We start from the raw sequence: 5,888 nt of genomic DNA, 5'->3' as shown, positions 1-5,888 counted from the left end.
TGTCACAAATCTTCGAATAAAACACATCATGGTTGTACATGCTTGAGGAAAATAGAAAAACATCTTAATTATACGCCTGATCAGTCTCATTCTTTAATACTGATAAGAAAAAAGGTCACTCCTACATTATCGCGATACAAAACTTGTATTGTGAATTAAACAGAAATATTCTGAGTAATAGTTAGTATAAAAAACGAAGTTTATTATTTTACTTTTGCTTCTAATTCTGTGTAAAATTATAATTATTCAAATCAAAAACAGTACACTGGTTGGATCCGTCCAAAATGTTGTCATTGTAATTGCAGTTGTAAAACTAAAATGTAAATAATAATTTAAATGAATAGTTAATAATTACGAGGTAACACTTTGATACTTTAATTATTTTTTGTGTGTAAATTAGTGTCTACTATTATTTACATTTACTTATACCTGAAACGTTACTTTCAACGATTCATCGACCATCAAGTTACTCTACTTTCTAGAAAATATGTAAATGGAAAATCCTATGAATGAGATCACTTTAGATTTCAATAGGGCTTCTGTTATAAAAAATTAATTACTATCTTTTTTTTAATAAGTTTATTTTGGAGTTAGTAAGAAATGATTAAAAATGGAATACGAAATCACTGTCCCTTAAAAAATTATTCAAGGTTAAAATTCATAAAAAACTTTTTTTGTGATTTTTTTAATAACTCACTTTCGCGCTTTTTATGGCTCTTATGTTAATTAAGATCATTGTAGAAGTGAAAGATACTGGAAGTTTCCAAGAAAATTTTTTTACCAACAACAAAAGGTTTAAGCCAGTGGTTTCCAACCTGTGGGGCGCTCGCCCTAGAGACTGTTGCAAGGGGGGCATGCAGCTGTTTCCAAAATATTATTTTCGAATACAAACCAAAAAAGTCGAATAGAATAGGATAAAATGAATCAGCAAAATAGGTATACGTAATCCACAATCCTCGCCGCGAATTTTTCGGGTACAAATGCTAAAACATCTATCCATTTTATGTATATTTTTACATAATATTGTATATTATTCTGTAGCCCAGGGGTCGGCAACCTATGACCCGTGGGTCACCGAGTGACCCATTTGGTAATTTCGAGTGACCCACTTTAGTTCCGAATATAAAGTATAAGATATACAAACATTTTTTTCGTTTAGTAATGATTGATTTTAAAAGTTCAACATTATGGACGGATAAATGCAAGAAATTACGGAACGATTAGGAAAATAGAGAAGATAATCATTTTCTCATGATATCAACATGTTGGGCATCACTTCCTACGAGGTTTTCATCATTAAAAAAAATTAGCTTTGCCATTTTGTCCACATTCGGGTCCACTTATAAATGTGAGCAAATATTTTCACAAATGAAATTTATTTTGAGCAGAAACAGGAGCAGGTTAACTATTAAAAATTCAGATGCTTGTGTTCGACTTAAAACGACCAACTATAAACCAGACTTGACTAAATTGACGTTACAAGTTCAACATCAGGGGAGCCATTGATATCGTAGAGAAAGTTTATAAATAAAGTTCTTAATAAAATATATGTTATTATTTACTAAAATGCTGTTTTAATACGAAAATATCTCTGACCCAAACGTCTCTTTAATACTCGCATTTTGGTTAATTTTGACCCGCGGCCAAAAAAGGTTGCCGACCCCTGTACTAGGCAATACATCCTTTAATCGTAAATCACGATGACAATTTCCAATGCTTTTAAATTTTTGGAGTAAAACTTTTTTATCGACGGGAGGGAGGAAATTTACTAGGGTATAAAACCGAAAAGTGTAACGTTAGGATGAGTCATGAGCCACGTGTGACTTCTAGTGGATACATCCAAAAGGAGTCATTTTAACAGGCTTCAGAAGCTAGCCGATATTCGAAAATTTCCGTTTCGACAAATTGTCAGCAGATCGCGCCAACTGTACTGTATTTTTAACAAAACTAAACCAATATTCCACATACGACCGCTGGAAATATAGTACTTTTACCGAGCGGCATGGCCTAGAGGTCTAGACCATTGCTTAGCATTCGGGATGACGCCGGTTCGATTCCGGGTCCGTCTGCCTTGGCCCACGTTTTTCTGTGGTTTCCTTGGATCACTTAGGCAAATGCTGAGGCAGTAATATTCCACAGATAATCTTTCACTCTCTTCTGTCTTCATTCGTCCGTCTCATCTTTCTCACCCGAACCACCACCCACCCATTCTCACGATTCCTGAAAACCCTACCTTCCGGCATAATCCGGAAGGACTGCCCGCCCACCAGCATTACTGGCTGNCTTTCAACAATGTTATTTATTTAAAAAAAGCGAAAACTCACGTGGATAAATTAAATACTACTGGCTCTCTTTTCTCACGAGGAGATTAATTACATTATAAATAAATACATTTACAAGCATGTGCATTTATTTAAATCGAATAGTTAGTAGGTGATATTGTTTAATTACATTTATTATATTATGTACACGAAAAATTGTACTAAAAATCACAAGAGTAAGTAAAGAAGTGAGACTTGTTTCTCACGACAGTAAAGTGAAATGGTTTACGCACTTCCGGAATTTCATAGAACACAAAAAAGCAATGTCATACAAAACTCATTTGTACCTGGTTAGAATTTAATTTAATTTAGTTGCATCAAAATTTAATTTAAACGTTATAATTGAAGTTAATAACATGTAGGTAGATACTTATTAATAAAAAAAAATTAATAATTTGAAAAATTAGCCTTGAAAGATCCTAAAATAACAAAACTGCTTCCTCAGTCTGATGAATTAAAAAAGTAAGATTCTAAGATTTCATAATCAACTAGCAACTTTATAGTTTTATCTATCTGCGTATCTTTTCATTTATTTATGGAATCTTCCCAAAAACAGAAACGACTAGATTTTTGAAAAATATTTTTTTGAGAAGTGAAAACCACACTTAATTTTTTTTCACTTATCCTGTTGAAGTAGGGGTCTCTAGGCGGCATTTATATGGGTCTCCCGATAGGTAGGAAAAATGCAGAAACCTTTATTTATAACCAATCAGTGACGAAATATTTGTCTTATCGTTATAAATGCGCCTTTTCCCAATGAAAATTATGTCAAATACTGTAGTAAAAGTTGAACTGAACTGAAATTCGAAGCAATTTCTAGCTCGAATATTTTTGTTTCATAAACATGCCATTGTTTTAATTTTATTTCAACCTCGTTATCTCGAATTTCTAAATTTCTCGATGCTTTCTCTAACTCGAAAAGCGAAACAGGATTTTGCTTCTCTTCCACAAAAAAAAACTGAATCTTACATTATTGATTAATATTCTTCTTCAGTGATAATTAGTGGCCTGAATTTTTAGTCATAATGGTAGTTACACATGCATTTACACAGCAACAATCAGCAACAATGTTAAATTGTTATCGACCATTTGGTTGTTGAGTCATAAATAACTAAAGTACAAGAGATGTCTTCAAAAGAAAATTTAAAAGTTTAATGGTAAAGCAGAAATTTTCCCTAACTCGAACTTAATTAGGGGGTTTGACCGTAATTACGCCTCCTCAAAACGAGATCACTTAAAAATGAATAAGGAAAAAGTCAAAACAACTAAAAATTAAAAGAAATCTTCAGAATACGTTTAGATAAATATGTTAAATTTAATGTGTATTAATGGTAATGTACATTAATTTTCGAGTTATGTCATAACTGATAAATGTATACCCGTTGGTTATGATCTTAATTTTATTTTATCGTTCAGGCGGTAATATTAAATAAAAAAAAAAATAATAAAAGACACCTGCTGAATACTTTTCAAAGAAAAAAAATCTAAAATTCTGTAAGTGCGTAAACGACATTTGGAATAATTAAGCCATCACATTAGCCCAGATTTGTCTTTTCATCCTATTTGGAATTGCGTATGAAGGTCAGGTCATAGTTTTTAAAATTAACCTATTAACGTAATTATACTTACCTGTATCCTAAATTTAAAAACCAAAATAAACAACATCAAAATATATATATACAAACAACCACCTAAAATCGTAAAATTTTTTAGTACGAAAGCTAACNATTTTTTTTGCCTCATATGATCATAATAATTAAGTTATTATACTATTTGATATTCACATGATAGCTGATAGCGTTTATTTTATGATAATATGAGACTAAAATTTATTTACGAATTTTAAATACTTTAATGTCATGAAATATCAAATGCTGCTTCCAATTACCCACATTAACCCTACATCTCTTAACTTTTTTGTATTTATACATAATAGAAATTGTTATGTACATTCTAATGTAAAATATTTTTGTACAAATAATTTTAATTGAGTTATTTCACTGAACTGAGCCACCTCTACCGTAGTAGATATGATAGACATGCAACCAAATGGCAACAATACCAATGCCAGCTAACTGATATTTGTGGTAATCGTAACTTATCAAAAATGTTTGGCAAGGGCCTTAACTTAATATTGTTTACATAATTAATACGTCTATTTCAAGAAATTCACTACTTCTTATTAATCTGTCTATTAAGTATACTTACGACAAATTTCACGTAATTTGGGTATCTTCTCAATATTGTTAGCAATTATGATTGCGTTTGATAAGAACTTAATGCTGCATTTGATTATGTCGAACATCAATAGGTTGACATACTTAATATGATTTAAATTATTTATTATATGATTACTGAAATTTTTGACTGATTAGCATTCACATTCTTATTTCTTTTTCAATTTTTAATTGATTTAAAATTGCAACTTTAATGTTAGTTCTAAAAAATCTGCCGTCTTTATTCTTAAAACCATTGTAGGAATTTATGTTTCTGCTTTATAGTTTTCTACAATCGCTTACATCCCCTAAATACAATGGACCCCCGGATTTTTTTAATAACTCACCTGGAATTTATCATTAGAGTCCAATCAAACACCTCATCCCAGTTCACAAAATATAGGCATTACGTAGGCGGACTTTTCTTCAATCTCCTTCAAGCAGCTTTTTGCTCACAATCCATTCTCCAATTCCCACAGCATTGACCCCACGTGCATTGAAAACTTCACTTTACAGTTTAAAATGAAATAATACCAAAAAATTTTCCATTGATTCATTTAATACCTAGTTGTATCACTGTATTACTGTACAATTACTGTTATGATATAAATAAATAATAGCTGAATTGCTCGAATTTAAATATCAATCCACAACAGTTTCACACCCGCATCTAACGACCACGAACATTTTACTAATTGGCCGAACTGGGCCGGAATAAAACACATCATGGTTGTACATGCTTGAGGAAAATAGAAAAACATCTTAATTATACGCCTGATCAGTCTCATTCTTTAATACTGATAAGAAAAAAGGTCACTCCTACATTATCGCGATACAAAACTTGTATTGTGAATTAAACAGAAATATTCTGAGTAATAGTTAGTATAAAAAACGAAGTTTATTATTTTACTTTTGCTTCTAATTCTGTTTAAAATTATAATTATTCAAATCAAAAATAGTACACTGGTTGGATCCGTCCAAACCGTTGTCACTGTAATTGCAGTTGTAAAACTAAAATGTACCTAAACATTAATTTAAATAAATAGTTAATAATCACAGGGTAAAACTTTGATACTTTACTTATTTTTTGTGTGTTAATTAGTGTCTATTATTTAAATTTACTTGTACCTGAAACATTACATATAACACATTCATCGACCATCAAGTTACTCTACTTTCTAGAAAATATGTAAATGGAAAATCCTATGAATAATGAAATCACTTTAGATTTCAAAAGGGCTTCTGTTATAAAAAATTAATTACTATTTTTTTTAATAAGTTTATTTTGGAGTTAGTAAGAAATGATTAAAAATGGAATACGAAATCACTGTCCCTTAAAAAATTATTCAAG

At 30.7% G+C, this 5,888-nt stretch overlaps 1 long non-coding RNA gene across 2 annotated transcripts in view; it reads right to left on the bottom strand.

The window, feature by feature from the left end:
• Positions 1 to 5,218, bottom strand: part of LOC108736454 — a 52,413-nt gene extending 47,195 nt beyond the window's left edge. For both annotated transcript variants that reach the window (XR_003232330.1, XR_003232332.1), the window contains exon 1: positions 4,885 to 5,218. This is a non-coding gene — a long non-coding RNA (uncharacterized LOC108736454). The remainder of the gene's footprint in view (positions 1 to 4,884) is intronic.
• Between the last annotated feature and the right edge of the window lie 670 nt (positions 5,219 to 5,888).

The sequence above is a fragment of the Agrilus planipennis genome, unplaced genomic scaffold (genome assembly GCF_000699045.2).
Source record: "Agrilus planipennis isolate EAB-ADULT unplaced genomic scaffold, Apla_2.0 scaffold127, whole genome shotgun sequence".
Lineage (NCBI taxonomy): Eukaryota > Metazoa > Arthropoda > Insecta > Coleoptera > Buprestidae > Agrilus > Agrilus planipennis.
This window is presented reverse-complemented; position numbering and strand designations above follow the sequence as displayed.